The 18,485-nt window shown below is 41.7% G+C and overlaps 1 pseudogene; it reads right to left on the minus strand.

Moving 5' to 3' along the window:
* Window positions 1–798: 798 nt before the first annotated feature.
* LOC139650115 (uncharacterized) lies at window positions 799–10,707 on the minus strand (annotated as a pseudogene).
* Window positions 10,708–18,485: the final 7,778 nt, after the last annotated feature.

Genomic DNA, 18,485 nt, shown 5'->3' on the forward strand with positions numbered 1-18,485 from the left:
GATATGCCAGTAGAAAACAGGCTGTTTAAATCTCAATGTGCAAGGTAGAGTTGAAAAGGTAGTGCTGATTCTGTGCTTACAGGCCTTGTGAAAAAGTCCTACAACAACAACAATCTTTAATCTCCATACACAAATAAGGAGACATTCAAGTGTCGATCAAGCAATGTGCTTGAACTCTTGCCATTCACGTCTCAGGTGAGTTCTGCTAGTCCACACACTAGTCTGTAACGTCTCCGCTAGCTTGGTTTGCATCAGAGTAAGCTATCTCGTGCCTTTTAGCCACCGTTTCACCTCCCGTAATGTTTGTGTTGCTCACATACCAAGCAAAACAAGCTAGTGCCACCTCGCTAATGCCAGAGATCACCCGCTGGACCCATTTTGAGGGAAGGGAATCCTATTATGTGTGTTGGATCCCTCAGAGCAGCGACGGTCATGACCACACAACCGGTAAATCCAAAGCCAAGCGCTCTTAAGAGCCCGCCAAGGTAGAGCGAGGAAGTGAGGGAGAAGGCAGAGAAGACAGGAAAGGAATGGCAAAAACAAAATGTCAAAAGCAAAATGGCTCCTTGCTCTTCCTGTCCGTTGTTGTTGCTGAGCGCTGACCTTCTTGCTGAGGGTCTTGCTCTCAAAACCGTAGACCAGTATGACGAACAACCAGCACTAGCAATGAAATAAAGTATTCCCCCATCATTTTCCGCTCTCCATCAATTTTGAAATGGGGGTGTAATCGATTAGAGAGGCAAAGACGGGAACTGTGGTCCATATAGCAGCGGGTGTTGGGAGTCCGGTTGCAGTCCTTTAGTGGCAGGGGTCGAAGGGGTACTTGGCAAGCCCGCCGTGGAGCTCCACCGTGTCCTCCGACCAGGACATGATGTCTCCGGTGAGGTGGCCGCCGCAGCTCGCCTGGCTGTAGATCTCGTTGGGCGTCAGCACTCTGGACCAGAACTGGAGATCCGCCATCTCTCCCATGAAGGACTGAGTGGCGTCGAAACGGCCTCCCAGCGTGTCCTGAGGAGCGGGGAGGAGAGTTAGGGTCAAGATTGAAATTGTATTATGGATTGAATCTATAGAGGAATTATGTAAGAGACAAAAACACAGCTCCTACCTGCTCCTGTCCCATGATGAAGATCCCGCCTGGCTTGATGGGATGCCAGGCAGACAGGTTTTGTCCGGAGCCCTTCTTCACCCCGTCCTGGTAGGCCTCCCAGAGGCCGTCACGCGTCGACCACGTCACGCACACATGGTGCCACTTCCCATCTGTCAGGGTCATGGGCAACGTCACCGCCTTGACACGCAGGTGGAGAGACAGACAGGTAGACAGAGACAGACAGACATGAAAGATTAGGATAAGGAAATCAGTTTGAGCAAATGAAGGGTTTGGTTCTGCTACATATCCATTTTGGAGAAAGCTTGCTACTTGAAATCCATCAGTGAAAACTTTGAAAACAGTTGATTTTAGCCTAAAAAACACATCTATAGAAGGCTTTCAGGTGATGCTGCCCTCTGGCGGCCATATTGGAGATCCTCAGCTCTTGGTCAACAATGGCTATGAATAGCTGACTGCGTTTCTAAATGTCCAACTTGGCCTTATCAACAGAATTCAATACACATGGATAATTTCTGTGCTGTTCTTGACTGGAGACTGATCATTTCATAACTGATACATCTGAGCAATTTTGTATTTAGATAATGTCACCTTGAGAGAGCTAGGTTAGCTAGCTAACATAGTATCTGGTCAGCTAACCATCACTGTCTTGTTGTTAACACATCTGATTTATGCACTAGCTAACATATCTACAAGCTAGCATTAGAAGTGGATAGTCATATCTTAACATTGGTTGCTTTTCTAAATTAGCCTACTAGCTAACTAACAGTTTGTTCAGGTTAACCGACCTGTAACCTACAGTTGGAAACAAATCCACCTTTCACTTTTACTGAAAACATTACAGATTGGATTCACATCTGTTTAAGGTATCTCTCTTTATCTTGCACAGTTATCTGTGCACAGCTAATTCTCCACTCGACCTCCATGATAACCTCAGTCATGGTTGCTAGGATTTTTTGTGACACAACCAAAGCCTCTATTGTGAGAGCAAAATGCATTTTGCTCTCATGCTAGCTTTTGTTTTGTTTGAGTAGTGCCAGTGTTTTCAAATAGTGGATATCTCACTTTGGAATTATTGATGTTGAGATTAGTAACAGGCTATATGCATCAGTTAAGAGAATGAGCCTGTGATTGGATAATGGGATAATTGAGGCTTGACCTGCGGTTACTTGGGACAAGTCACCAGGTTGGAGGAGAGACAACAAAAGTAAAAGGACTCTTCCTCCCTGATCCGTTTTTAGTAGCCTATAATATGAACAGCCAACCGCCACACAGAAATGAGGCAGTTCATTTGTTTTTGTCAGGGAGGAAGAGGCGATGACGCTTCAGTCTCTTCTTTCCCCAGCGTCATGGCGTGGCCTTGTGACCACTGGTGACAGCTTTCCGTGACAAGTCTCTATTGGATGATAGCTTTAAACAGCTTTGCTCACTGCTGCAGGGAAAGTAGATTAGTAAAAAAATTAGAATCTCTACTTTCTTCTTCATCATGAGCCCCAAGAGAGTGAACTCCATTATGAAGCTTGTTTAAATGTGTCATCAATCAATTTGATGATGCCAACTAGGTGACTCAACGGACATGACAGTTTATCCCTCCTGGCAATGTGACTTATACAATTAAGATAATCAATTAAGATAATCTGATTAATTGCTTGGTTAATTTGTTTGTTCATCTCACTGCGCACAGTAGCCTACTGTGCTGTACTGTGTCGATAAAGGCAGGAGAAAAAGGTGAACGTCAATCTTTCGTTTAGGGAATTGGTACCAGCATTTCAGAGAACAAGAGATCATTGTTAACTGATAGATAAATAGAATAATTGATTAATTAGACTGTCAAAAATCTGTGTGCAGGGTAATGTCTCCTTAAATCATAAAGTTTCAATCAAAATGAGATATCCAATATTTTAATAAAGTGAAACCTAGTCTTAGAAAATGAGTTAAAGTTCAACAAATTATGGTACTTTTTAATGATAGTGGGTAACTGAAATCTTTGGTTGACAAAATGATAACACATTTACAGAATAGATTAGCTATATTTAGAGATATTGAATGATCAACTTTTCAGATTAATATATTCAGCTTTGTTGGAAAAGAACTCTTCAGTTATTAAAAAACTATCCATCAAGATAAAATCAAATAAACTAATTAGTCGGCTAAAATTTGCTCTGACTTACTCAAGGTACTGTGGACACACACACACACACACACACAAACAGAAAAGCCCTAAGTCATGTTGTGATGTGAGGCCGAGATGATGCAGTAAACAAGACCAAATTAAACTTTTTAGGAATTGTGCAGGACAAAATAATTAGATAAAATTATGCAGTTAGATAAATTGCACATCAAAAGCAGCTCAGAGGTGGAAAAAAAAATATGTTGATAGAAAGCAACTCGGGAGCTATCGCATGTAGAACAAATTGTTAAATAGAGATGCAACCCTTCTTCTGAGGACATTCAAGATTGTTCAGGTGTTATATAAAAATGTTGCCTAGTGCAGCTTTAAGCAGAATATATGAGACAACAGTGAGAATATACTGATGCTACAACAATGAAGCCAGAACTGAACAATAACCAACAGCTTGACAAAAACCGGCTGAGAGTCTGAGCTGTGACTATCTCACCTTACTGCTGCTAGATAGAAACACTCTGGGCCATGGATGTGTGACAACTACAGTGTTAGCTGAGGACAGACGACCTTGAAGGTTACAGAAGGAAGTTTGTGACTGGAAGATTGCTGGTATGAATTCGTCCATAAGAACCTTGTAGAATTGAGGATCCCAAGACCTCTACCAGTGTTTCCTCTACCAATAGAGAGTAAACACTGTCTCCAACCTGCCAAAATATATTAGGATTTTCTTTTATTTGTTATGTCATCTGTGCAAATTAGTAATTTGCATGGCATTCTGTGTCTTTTGCCACCATGTTGTGACTTTCCTTCTGTTTTATCACTGTGCAAATAAACTAGAACTAAAATAGGATTCACTATTAGAATTGTGAATTCAGATTGGGCGGCTGTTTCCAGCATGGATTTGATGAACAGCGATCAAGATTTTAACAATATCATAAGACGAAAACAACTTTGGAATCTGATTTGAACTGATATCCGAAAGATATTTAGGTAATTTCACAAAACAATGTGGTGCAGGCTGTTCTATCTATTCAACGTCAAAATGTTTGCTGGGTTTTATTATAAATATGTGGATTACTTACAAAGAAACACTGTATTATATGGAAGCCCATTCCCGCCACAACAATTTTTTCCCGCAATTTACTTTATTTCTCAGAATTCTGACTTTATATCTCAAAATTCTCTACAACAGGTGGTGACGTCACCTGGCACCAAAGACCAGCCAATAGCAGATAGCAGTTTTTTCTGTAGGAGCTTTCTAGAGGTTTCTGGGGGGAACCACGAATCTACGAAACTTTATTATACTCCATTGTTTTTACCTTGTCGTTGATCAGCAGCTCCATGGGGTTGTTGCCCCATTCGATGAGCACCAGTTCGTTCGCCTGTCCCGGGACAGAGTAGGAGAAGGGGGTGCCGAGGCCGGGACCCGAACCTCCCTTCAGCCACAGGCAGATGGTCAGGGCAAAGACCTCGTTCACGACCGGCTGCTTCATCTTGGCGTACATGTAGTTGGTCCTCATGGGGAAGTCGATCTGGAAAGCTTCGGGGCTCTTTGGCTTCTTGTTGTTTCCTGCTGAGATACGAGTTCAGAGTTTATTAATTTGCAGAGTACATATAAAAATGATTCAACAGAGAAGGGGGAAAGGGAAAATACTGATTGTGCAGGTCTGCTAAAAAACAAGGGGCTGATAAAAACACTAAATCAAAATGACAAAATTTAATCTTAGTTGGATCACAGAAAGCTAAAAAATTGCAGAGAAATGACAATGTTTCTGTGTGTGTGTGTGTGTGTGTGTAATTTCTTTTTGTGTGTTTTAAAGCTCAAAGGTCATGACTAGGATTTAGGAAGATCCAGACATAAATGTCATTACATAAATTCACTCAAATGTAATTTAAATGCAAATGTAAATTTAATCAGTAACGCATCTCACTGACTTCCAAATTCTGTGTAAGTCAGACCATAACTTTCTCAACAAGCAGAAAATGCTAGCTAATCTATTCCATCTATTCTATTCCATCCACCTCTCTATCAATGACGCTTTTGTTGGGAGAGGAGATGAACTGTGTGTGTGTGTGTGTGTGTGTGTGTGTGTGTGTGTGTGTGTGTGTGTGTGTGTGTGTGTGTGTGTACCAGGGTCAGTGTTCCTGTGGTGCAGGTGTGTGAGCACTGTGTCCAGCTTGCTGTGGCCGGAGCCGCGCGCAGTCGTCTGTTTGCTGCTGACAGGCAGCCGCGGCGGGTGATGGTCGTTGCCGTGGTGACCGTTGCCGTGGCGGTCGTCGTGGTGATCGTCATGGTGGTCATCGTGGTAGCCGGGGCCGTGGTGACGATCGTCATGGTGATCGTCGTGGTGGCCAGGGCCGTGGTGGTCGTCGTGGTGGTCGTCGTGGTGATCGTCGTGGCGGTTGCTGTGATGGTTGCCATAGTGACCGTAACTCCGGCCGTGATGCCTGTCGTAGTGGCGATCGTAGTGATGGTCGTAATAGTGATTATTGTGACTTCTGCGATGGTTGTATCGGCTGTTGTAGTGGTTATTGTGATTGCTGTCGTGGTGGTCGTCATGGTGGTCGTCATGGTGGTCGTCGTGGTGGTCGTCATGGTGGTCGTCATGGTGACCAGTACCATGGTGGTCGTCGTGATGATCGTCATGGTGGCCGTTGCCGTGATGGTCATCGTGGTGATCGTCATGGTGGCCGTTGCCACGGTGGTCGTCATGGTGGTCGTCGTGGTGATCGTCGTGGTGATCGTTGTGGTCGTCGTGGTGACCGTAGTCATGGTGACCTCGGTGGTGGTTGTGCAGCTGCTCCTCCAGAGCGTTGATCTTCCTCTGGAGGAGATCCCTCAGGGAGCTGGAGTAGGAGCTGGAGGAGTTCCTGGCCTGGAGACACACACACACACACACACACACACACACGCACACACACACACACACACACACACGTTTATTTCCTATTATTTTATCATTTGTATCATTTGTCTTTATTTGGTACCATTTAGAAAAGTGCTACTAAACAGTAAAAACACAGTTTGCTGTAGGTTTATTATGATTTTTACCATAAAAGAATCCCATAATTGTGCTGTTTATTTAATCCAGTGTCAACCACACTGTACAGTAAATTCAGTGAAATGGAGTGAAGGAATGGAGGAATAAATGTACGGTGCAGTTCAGTTATGCCATGTTAAGTAGAGTGAGTTGCAGTGGATGGGGATGGGCGGCAGCCCCTCCCTTCCTGCCACCCTCCTTCCTCTCCTTTCCTCATCCTCGTCTTCCTCACCGGCAAATCCGGCTTTGTTCCCTGCCAGCGCACAGCAGGATTAATAGCCTCGTCAGGGAGGATGAAGCTAATTGGAGGTGAGGGTGGCCAGCGCCCCGCGGCGTGCGGCCAGGGGCTTGTGGCGTAGACATCCTGTTAGAGGAGGGAGTGACGGAGGTAAATCCCGGCTCCGCTTCTGTTTTGTCTCACACCTTCCAGGGAGATCGAAGGGGATTTTTGGCAACACTTTCCCTGAGCGGAGCCTGAGAAACCACCTGCGCTGCAACTGAGGCTTTCACAGGGCATCGGGTGGCATCATGAAAACATATTTATTACTGTCTTGACCCACCTGAACCAGGTATATAGCTCATTTTAGGTCCTGACCCATAGTTTAGGAAATGCTAATTTAAAACATTTAAAACATACAATGTCTACAAATTAGAAAAGATTTGGGAGCACAATTAAAGAGTTAAAAGTTAAAACTGACCAAACCCTGAAGAAGGCTCATTCAAGCTGAAACACATCGGACAGGTGTAACTTTTCAGATTGCCAATGTAAAATAAAGACAAAGTTCTTTAGTTTTTAACACAACAATGTCTCCTCCTTCTTCCCTTTCTCTCATTATTATTCTGCCTGTAGCTGAATGTGCTGCTGCTGTCTTGGCCTGGTTTCTCTTGGGGAAAGAGATCCTTGATCTCCACAGGATTAACCAGGTCGAATGAACATTAAATCCATAAATAACAACACCCTGATCCTGTGATCAAATATTCCACAACGTAGCTCTCACAGCTTGGGCTTTCCTCCTTCTCCTCCCCCTCCTCCATCCTATGCTGTCATCTCCCTCCATGTGATGGTTGGATACAGGGGTTGTTTGGGGTCAGGGGTCAGGGCTAATCAACTTAGAGCAGCTTCCCGTTCGGGCTCGGGGCTTGGCCACTGATATCCACTGGCAGCGGGAGAGAGAGCGAGAGCCGGAACAACTCAGAGAGAACATTAGCTGCCATGGCTCCAGGACAACAGGCAAACAGCCGTGATATTAGCCCTGTGTGTGTGTGTGTGTGTGTGTGTGTGTGTGTGTGTGTGTGTGTATTAATGAGTCTGTGAGGGTGGCTGGGGGTAGGGTGGTTGTTTATGTGTGTGTGTGAGAGAGAGAGAGAAAGAGAGAGAGCATGTGATGTATCACCTTCAACATTTGAATTAGTGTAAACAAATAAATACATTTAAAATGTCTGTGTGTTTTTATTACGGGAAAACTGAACTTCTACAGAAAAATATCAAAATCAGCTTTTTGCATTCATTCATCTATTTCTTCATCTATTTTATTAAAGCAGAATAAAGCATTTCCGTCTAATACAGTACATATTTATTAAAAACATAACATTGGCCTGTAATATGGCAACATAATCAACAAAGTATACAGTATGCTATGGGTAGCATAGCATGCCGAAACAGTAACACTTTACAGTAAAGGTACATTAATTAAGGGTTAGTTAAGCATTAACTAACCCTTAATTAACAGTTAACTAATGTGTCTGGTAATAATTTACTAATGATGTTCATGTTAACTAAGGTATTAATTTATACGTTATTTAAGTCATCTTTATAAACTATTAAATAATGTATAAATTAATACCTTAGTTAACATGAACACCATTAGTAAATTATTACCAGACACATTAGTTAACTGTTAATTTAAGGGTTAGTTAATGCTTATTAAGCATTAACTAACCCTTAATTAATGTACCTTATTGTAAAGTGTTACCACCGAAACTTCTTAGAACTTTTGATGTGTGTGTGTGTGTGTGTGTGTGTGTGTGTGTGTGTGTGTGTGTGTGTGTGTGTGTGTGTGTGTTTGCGTGGGCATCATGGGTAGCTGATGTGGTGGCTGAGCTTGTGACCCTAAATGACGCAAGAAACGACCCCATTTACTGTAAGTCAAACCTCTGATAGGCTTCCACCTCCTTTTAGCCTGGGCAACCTTTTGGTCAGACAACAGACGCATGACTCAGCATTTTAAAATTAAAAGTTTGCGTGGTGCAGAAAACGCACGTCCTCCTCCGGAAGCTCTTACCAAATGTTTAGCCTTTTTCACCTGAAACATCGCGGGTTTTAATTATAACCACATTAATATTTTTTGAAATGAGAGAGTGTTGTGCCTCACTTGCTCCATCATGTTTTTATATAAATAACATCTTTTTGAAAAGCTCTTGAAGGTATTAGAGTGCAAATTTAATTCACACCAAGAGGAAACAGTTCCTGAGGGACACATGAACGATTTGATTACTAAACATTAGAAAGGGCAGAAACATCACTCATAACTCTCCACTGTCAGAATGAAAAGTGTATTTATTGTATTTATAAAATAATTATAGAATACTATAATACTTAGAATATTGCTGCTGACACCTGAAACCTTGTGACTCCAATTTTGGTGATTTTTATTTTTTCACTTCAATTGAAGGATAACATGTTCCTCTATGGGTTGAGATAATTTTACCATCCTTGGGCTTATAAAACCTTTCAAAACACCTTTGGATAAACTGAAATATGCAAAAAAAAAAACAAGGCAAAGCAAAAAAAAAAGCAAAAAATGTGGTTGCTTTTCATACTTCTTGAAGTTTTCACCCAACAGTGACAATGTAATAATTAAGAGTACATAGAATATGCTCAATACTAAGAGAATATAAGAGTTGTCCTCTTGTCCTTGTAGGGGAAGAGAGGGCAAGATGAGCCGCCCCTTGTATCTAGGCAACCATAAACAAATTTAATCATGTGATCGCAGATTTAGGAAGAATAATTCATTTCTCTGAATCTGTGATGGAGGAAAATACATGAAGAAAGTGATAAAAAGTAAAAAAAGCTCACGCACTTCATCATGGTAAAAATGTCTTGGTTATTGTATCTAAATGGAAGTAGATGCATTTGAGGCTTTATTATATATTAGTTTAAGGATTCATAAAGTACAATATGAATTCATAAAGGACTTTGGGCTTGAGTTGCTGTGTGAAGCAGGTTTCTCAAAATGTTGTTTGTGGGGTAAAATGTTCCACCGCCCCTTGGGTCAGACCACATTTTTTGATTGTTTGCACTTCAAAAACAGTATTAGTTCCAGAAATGAATGCCCAACAACCATAGCAGTTTTATTTGTTTTTATATTATTTTTTGGGGCATTTCTGCTTTATTGGAGAATTGCAGTAGAGCCACCGGGGTATACTTACTCCCATAATAGCACAAAAAGCACCCCACTCTCCTCTACCATGTGTGTCAGTATGTACAGTAAGATGTCAATATGTTTCTGCTTCAGTGTTACCTGCACCAATGGTACCAAGTCAAATTAAGACTTTATTATAGTTTACTGCACTTAACTAATTCCGATACTTCTTTCTGCTCACCTGCAGGTTCTCCAGCCTCTATCTGTAACTCTGCTGTGGGGTTGAAAACTATGAAAACTGCACACTATGGTACTTTTTTTTTTAAACTCACCTGCAGGTTCTCCAGCCTCTCCTTCAGCGTCTGCAGCGTTTTCCCGGTCTGCTCCGGGGAGAAGGAGCTGTGCTTGCTGTAGGACACGCCCTTCCTGTGGTGCGGGTCGGGCCGGTGGCCGTTGTGCGAGTAGTGGTGATCGCTGTCGTGGTACGACGAAGGCCCGTGGTGCGAAGACGACGGCGGGTGGTGGCCGGCGGGGCCGTGGTGCCCGTGGTGGTCGTCGTGGTGGCTGTCGTGGTGGTTGTCGTGGTGACCGATTGCTATGGTGACCGCCGAAACCCTCGCACAAGGTGAGCTTGGCGGTCAGCTCCCGGATCGTCTCCCTCTGGTCCAGGATGGTCTCCTTCTGCCTCACAAGGCTCTCGCGGAGGTGCAAGATGGTGGTTTTGGCTTCGTCGGACATCATGCCTCGCCGGCTGCTGCCGTTGTGGCCGTTACTGTGGCCGTTACTGTGGCCGTTACTGTGGCCGTTACTGCTGGGTCCGTGGGGCACATTGGGTGGGGAATAGCAGCTGGGGTCTGCCTCCGGCGAATCGGGGTGCAAACGAACTTGGGGCTGATGCCATAGTCATATTCTATGCCGGGCAGATTGCTCGCTGCTGATGTGCAGGATATGAGGGAGTAGAAGAGGAGGGAACACAGGGGGAACGATGGAAGACGAACCCCAGCAGGGCTCCGCCCCCTCGCGGCTGCCCTGCAGACAGGGCGTCAGGCTCAGAGGACCGGCGTCTCTGGCCATACTTGCTTACAGTCCGGTTTATGCCTTGTCAAATGACGGTCCTCCCAGACTCTAGTTTCGGTGTGACGTACACCATGAGTGGAGGTCATTTGCGATGGATTGGAGGCTGTCGGTGCGAAGCATGTCAACAATAAGATCCCCAATGAGATCTCCTCTCAGACGCACTAAATTCCTTTTAGAGGGCAATTAGCTCAAACTCCAAGGCGGTATTCCAAAAAAAAAAACGCGGCCGGCGCTGCCAAACCCGTAGCTGCTCATCTTCAAGCCGACTCTGTGTGTCACACCAGGTTTTCTGGCCCCATGTTAGGCCGACCAGCCGTGAGAGGTTGGCTGGCGTGTCCCGGTAGGGCGGCGTCGACCAGGGCCAGCCAGGTGATCCTTCTTGGCTCCAAGGATCTCCTGTGTTCGACAGCCAAGCTAATCCTTTAACTTGGGCTTCTAACCACCGTTAAATCCAGGGTGCTCTTGCCTACAGGAAGAAGAGGAGACAACAAGTTATACGTCGCTGAAGATATCAGCCAAGAAAGTCACTGAGAACTGTGACGATATGGAAAAAAGTTTGAGTGTGCTGCTTCAAAACTGCATCAATTACACTGACAGAGTACATAAATGTTGTAGTTCCAATTTCCTCAAGCCTGAATCAATCTAACGTTACAACCAGTCACAATGACAAATGCACAACAATAACAACAGGTCAGGTTGAGCAAATTACTGTCAGGAAGTGGCTGCTCAGTGGCCAAGTTGTGCCATGAAAGAGGAAATAAAGGAGTAAGAGGTGAAGAAGAGAGAGTGAGGTTTATAGGGAGGGAAACTGGGTTATCAGATAGATAGATACAGTACATAGATCGACAATCGATTAAACAGGCTTATGAGGTTAAATATCTTGGCTTGATGTTAGACTCCCATCTAAAATTTGAGAAATATACACAAATGGTGAGCAGAGCAGCAAAAGCATATCTATATACATTTAGACTGATTAGGAACTGTCTACCATTTCACGCTGCAAATATCTACATGCGATCAATGATTTTCTCATATTTGAGTTATTGTGTAACTTCATGGTCTCAAGCTAGTCTGACTGTAATCAGACCTCTTAAGATGATATACAATCGTGCAATAAAAATTCTTCACAGGAAGCCAATTAGGTTTCACCATTGTCGTGTCATACAGAAATTAAACATTTTAGGTTTTGATCATTTTATTAAATTTGCTAACGTAAAACTTATTCATAAATGTATTCATAATCAGGCTCCTCATGTTCTCTGTGATATGGTGAAACCTCTTTGGGTCTCTGGCACAGCCACTAGGGGCGCTGCTGTGGGGAATTGCAAAGTGCCTTACTGCAAAACCTCCCTTGGACAAACAGCTTTCTCTGTACAGGGGGTTAAAATATGGAATTCATTACCCACACATCTCAAACACGATCATAACTGGGATAATTTTAAATACAAACTAAAACAGTTTCTGAAGAGCAACCAGTCATGTAGTCATGAGTGACTTTGTCTCTCTCTTTCTTTCTTTATTTCCTTGTTTTCTTTTCTTATACCCAGAGGTGGAAAGTAACTAAGTACATTTACTCGAATATTGTACTTAAGTACAATTTTGAGGTACTTGTACTTTACTTGAGTATTGCCATTTTATGCTACTTTATACTTCTACTCCACTACATTTCATAGGGAAATATTGTACTTTTTACTCCACTACCTTTATTTGATAACTTAAGTTACTAGTTACTAATTATTAATACAAAATATAATCAACTAATAAATTGTGATGTATTATTATAGATTACTGTAAGATACCCAGCAGTATATAAAGTAGTGGAAATCAGCCCCACCTTTTCCAGCTGCAACATTGCTTACACATTAATGCATCAATAATTATAATTCAATAATATAATATTGAATAATATTGGGCCATTCTGCATAATGAGTACTTTTACTTTTGTTGCTTTAAGTACATTTTGATGCTAATACTTTTGTACTTTTACTTAAGTAACATTTTGAATGCAGGACTTGTACTTGTATTTTTATACTGTAGTATTTTTACTTTTACTTAAGTAAAAGATCTGAGTAGTTCTTCCACCACTGCTTTTTTTTTTTGTATTATCTGTCTTATGTTGACAATGTTCTTTTGTGTGTGTATTCTATCTCTGTTGTATTGTATATCTGTTTTTAACAGTGTTTTTACAAAAGCCCATCTAGGGACAAACGTTGCAAATTAGCTTAGGCTATAAATGTTATGATATGTGACATCAGACTATTTTTGTTTAAATGTTCTATGTCTATGTATCTGTCCCTATTGAAATAAACATTGAAAGATAGATAGATAGATAGATAGATAGATATAGATAGATAGATAGATAGATAGATAGATAGATAGATAGATAGATAGATAGATAGATAGATAGATGGATAGATAGACAGATAGGCGAGAGAGTGCGTAAGGAGAGGTGATCTGCATTGTAAACAAGTCATCTCTTCATTATCAAATGACTCATTCAGTCAGTCAGCTTTATGTGTTTACACTGAGCCAGCAGTGACTATAAGTTGAGTGACGGCAGCAGCCTGGTAGACAGTGCGAAGGAGGGTGTGTGTGTGTTTGTGTATGTGTGGAGGAGGGTGTGTGTGTGTGTTTGTGTGTGTGTGTGTGTGTGTGTGTGTCTGTAATCAGATCACAGCCAGCAGCTCTGCCCCCAAACCACAGGCCAGCAATTCACATAATCAACAATGGTTTTCATTTGAAACATGGGCAGGCCAGTCAATTACACCCGGCCACAGCCTTATGAATCAGTGTCAGCACTTGTCCGCCCTCGACCAGCATGTTTGTTGGCTATTTAAGGACAGTGAGGAGAGACTGGACAGAGGCAGAGGACAGGGAACCCAGAAAACATTTTGACACTGAATAGATGTTGATATGATGATAAATTTAGTGCCAGAATGAATGAAAGCTGAGACGTCTGTAATCGTCCATAGCTGCTACCTGCATCGTTTTGTGAAATCAGGACCTCAATATCAGTCCAAAACTGTTTTAATATGAATGTTTACCATGTTGTAATACCATACTGGGAAAATTATGTGCTAGTTTGGGTTGATGTTGAACTTGTTGAACTGTTTCCTCAATATAAACACAACTTTAAGGTTTCCTGGCTACATGTAAACTGATACAACGAACACAAACACGTCAGGGGAGCAATTATGGATTATGGATTAATTATGGATTTTTAGCCAATGAAAGTGGGCAGTGCTGAATCGTAGACTTATGTATGAAATGTTGCTCAGCCCTTCTTTGTATTTCAGGTTTGAAAGGCTGAGGATTTAACTGGACAGAGTATGTCATGCTGAATAATATACTGTATGTTGTTTTTATGAGAGGACCTGCAGCTGAAGATCTATGATCAAAAGTATATCACATTTTCAGTCAATCAGCATTCAGCCACAAATAAATCCCACTCCCATTCCCAATCTGGTGCCATCTGACTCTCTGTCCTATCAATCCACCCACTCAAAAAAAGGGGGGCAAAAAAAGTTGCATCGATGTACTTGTCAACATCAAAATAACAACAAAATACAGGTTGGATCAAACTGGGGAAAAGTTATTTTTCCATGACTATTACACAGCATTTCTTTAACTTCTTTGCAGTGAATGATTTTAGAGAGGACAGTTTCATCACACATGTCTCTGAAAACAGTTGGGACATCTCCTTGGGCAACAGTTGCCCGACAACACTGCCCAAATGTTGCCCAAAACATCAAGCCACATCATCACAGAGTGGTAATACACTAGGCAACTTTTGGGCAATAACAGGCAACAAAACAAGACACAGGGGAGTGCAAATCTATTCAAATGCATCCTGGTAAAAGATAAGTTCCAATTGTGATTAAAGCAACAATGTTGAGGCAACTCCCTGGACACTGCTGCTCATTAGAGTTGTCCAAAAAGTTGCCCTCTGTATCACAGCCTGAAGGACTGAGGCAGGTGTTGTTGGGTTCGGCCAGAGAGCGAGAGACGAGGCCAAGAGGAGAGAGTGCAGAACACAAGACTCTGTTCCTCTCTAAGCTCCTTATCCCCACAGCCTCATCAGTTAAAACACTCAGGACAAACCTCAACTTTCTGCTCAGGTTCCTCTTCAAAGCCAATTATGAGTGAGAGATTGGGCTGTTGCATTGTTAACACCTAATAAAATCTGAATCATGCTGACCTTATTCACCATTTTTTGACCATTATTTCCACATGGTACACATTGTGAAGGACAACAGGACTTTACATACAGTACAAAGGGTTAGTGGAAGATATTCTCTGGACAGCAGGCTGTTCATATCACTCTACACATAAGGCACACACTCTATTGTCTATCATATGTCTTCCACTGTCAATGGTATATACAGTATGTCAATGTCCATTTTGTTGTATTATTATATTTTAAATCTCAATGAGACTTCACCTGGTTAAATAAAAGTTAAAAAAAATAATGTAAATAAAGAATCACTATGAGTATTATAGTAGAGTTTGACTGATATGGGCTTTTGAAGGCCAAGACTGATATTTTTGTATTGAAGCTACCAACAGCTGATACTTTATGCTGATATACAGTACTGTGCAAAGGTCTTAGGCACCCTAAGTTATTATTGTTATATACATTTTGTCTTAGATGTTTATTTGTTTTCTACATTAGTGTGTCAGCAGACTGCAAATTTTTTTTTTTTTTTGATATTTAGAAACTTTTCATTTCATTACTTTTGAAAGCATCTTCGCTTTACGGATTTTTTTTTTTACATGTGCCTAAGACTTTTGCACAGTACTGTATATGTTTAAAATATCTTTAAATGTTTCCATTTTCATGGCAAATAAATTCCAAGTATTCAGTATCCTTAGCAGGGTGTAAAAGACCATCATGGGACTCTAAAACTCTCTACTGAAACCCAGACTGATGAAATTCTTTAAGCTCTTTAAGGCAGGGAGACCCACATTATTGAATAATTAAATAGATAAATAAAATGCACAGAAAATTACATTTCAAATTCATTTCATTCATCAGATTTCACAGACTGTGGTCAGAGAGGAACCTCCATCACAGATCTGATATTTAATAAAAGGCAGTACTTAGAGAATAATCCAGAAACACGCTTCAGAGTGTATCTGCAGAGCTTTCTGACCCATGTGCTGTACAACAATAAACATATGCTGCTGAAGTCAGTCAGGTGAATCCATGACATGCTTAAGTGCCTTTTAATGAGGCATTAAGAGGTGTGCGTGCAGCAGCAGGATGAGGGCATTAATCTGCCAGCAAGCCCCAACTGTCTGATACTTAAAGACAACATTAGGAGAGCGTTAGCAGACATGATACCGCGCTGCCGCACATGGCATCACACATGACCCCACAGGACAGGAGGGAAGGGGGCTGGTGGAGACTCAACCCATCTTAATTCGGTTTACCTAAATTTTATGTATGGATCCCACTCCTCTCAGGTTATTTTTTTTAACTGAGACAAAAGGAAAAAGAAGGTGATAGAGTTGGAGAGACACAAGAGGGAAAACTTGTGGTAGGATTTGAACTTATCTGCAAAAAATCAGAGCAATCCAACTCATTTTACCAGAGTTATACTTTCAGTTTTAATTAGATTGGAATTGTTTATAAAATATACCATAAAATATACCTTGCCATAAAGGTTCCTGTACCTCTATTGGCCTTTGAGGGATTGGGAACAAAACAAAAAGTGTTTCTTCTGTCCCGGCTTTAACCTACATGTGGCTGACCTCAACACTGACATGTTTCTTTAATATCTAAATTTGTACGTGACACTACAGCTCAGTGTCAGCTACATTAAAATATGATATTTTCAACAAAATATAACATGGATTTTCACAGTTCTGAAATTATTATTACTGTATTTTTGGTTTGTATTGGCGGTTCTTTGCTTTGTGCTTTCTGGTTATCAGCCATCTGGGTTACATGCAGTTGACCCATCTTTTCATTTACTCCCACACCACTTATCTCATGGGTCTCATTTAGCCCAAGTAGGCAGTTCTTCCATAAGTCCACAGTAATATGAAACAAATACAATTCCGCCAAAGATGTGAGAATATCAGTGGCTTAATTTGTCAAACATACGGCAGGACTGGGATGCATCTGAAGAGGAAAAAACAGTATGAAAGTGAGGGTGCAGTACTGCTTAATTTCCCCTGAAAAAGGACCTGTAGGTCAGTGATGATAACGTTCAATCCTACTATAAAATGAGGAAAACTCTGTCCTTCTGTCTGTCTGTCTGCATCCATTTTGCTCCTCAATGGGTTGGCCAATCAATCTGAAACTGCACATGGGCATTGAGCGTTGGCATAGGCAGGGACTGACGAAGCAGATTTTTCCATTTTCCCAAATTTACGCTGTTTATGCGTATTTTTGGCAAGTCTGCACAGAGTTGTGGCGCGCGCATCCCGGGTATGGACTAGTTTTATTCTATTCTAAAAAGGCCTTACAAAACAAGACCCGATAATAGCATCTATGGCAATTGCAACAACAACAACAACGATGCAGCAACAGCTAAACAATTCAGAATTTATCTTTAAACACCTGAATAGCAAACAGGAGGGATTTTTAAAATTTCCCAAATAATTAGCATCAAATAACATTAGCCGACCCAAGACTCATGAACAAGGCTTACTTCAGAGACTCTCCAGTGACTTATTATAAAAAGCTAGTTGTTATTACCTATATGCCATTTTAACATCTCTGTCTGATTTGGAGTTTCCAACCACAGTTTAAAAAACATTACATGATGTTTTAATATTACATCATGTTAGCGACCATTTTTTTTACTTTACAGATGCCTTCTGATTTCCACACATTACAGTGCAGGTTAATTTAAAATAAATGCTTTTATATACGTAATATAAATACTTAAAATAATGAATTTGTGCTACAGCAAGCTGCCATACAATATCCACAATCATTTTAATCAGTTTCATCATAATTTTTACTATAGCTGCATACTATGATCTATGCCATAACTGTATTGATCGGTCTCCAGAGGAAACCTTCATGTTGACCGTTCATTAACCAGAGGACTTGTGTTCGAGCCTCCTGTCAACAAACACCCAGCCTGCTGAAGAGTCCTGGAGGAGCAAAACACTGCAGCTCTACCAGCTCCAGGAGACTCTGCTCCACAGCTGACCTCTGACCTCTGACCTCTCTGTGGAGGGCGCGAGCAGAAGAACAATTAACCTCTGGCTGATCAATAAAGCCTCACATCATTTCATCAGTGTGTATAGTATGTTTTTTGAGCGTGGATGAACCCCAGTGGGATTCAAACCCCTAAAGCCCAGGACAGATCAGTTCGCCTGCAGCCATTGACCCAATATTGTTCATATAGGTGTGTTTGTTGACACTATCGTCTGCTGCTTTCTATCTGTCCGGGGCTTAACTCTGCCACTGCCGGTGCCACGCTTTCACACTTCCCCGATTCACGTATCTTTCTTGTCACCTCGATTTTCGTTCCCCTCTTTTTCTTCTGGGGTGAGATTTTCAATAAGCTCTTTAAGGTGTCTTTGTCTCAACTGCACAGTTTGTTATTTCTTTCGTACAAAGTACAAACTGAACCACCTAAACCAGTGGTTCTCAACGTGGGGTCCGGGGACCACCAGGGGTCCTTGAGGGGGTTCCAGGGGGTCCCCAGAAAGTTGAATTTCATTTACAGGAAGTTAACTCAATTAGAGAATGTAGAAGAATGATTAGTTTCACTGTTTCACCCTCAATACAGATGGGAATTCTGGACAAAATC

Source organism: Centroberyx affinis, unplaced genomic scaffold (assembly GCF_046629955.1).
Source record: "Centroberyx affinis isolate AG114_WGS23_722 - 3 ecotype Tasmania unplaced genomic scaffold, CSIRO-AGI_Caff_v1 ptg001440l_1, whole genome shotgun sequence".
Classification (NCBI taxonomy): domain Eukaryota; kingdom Metazoa; phylum Chordata; class Actinopteri; order Beryciformes; family Berycidae; genus Centroberyx; species Centroberyx affinis.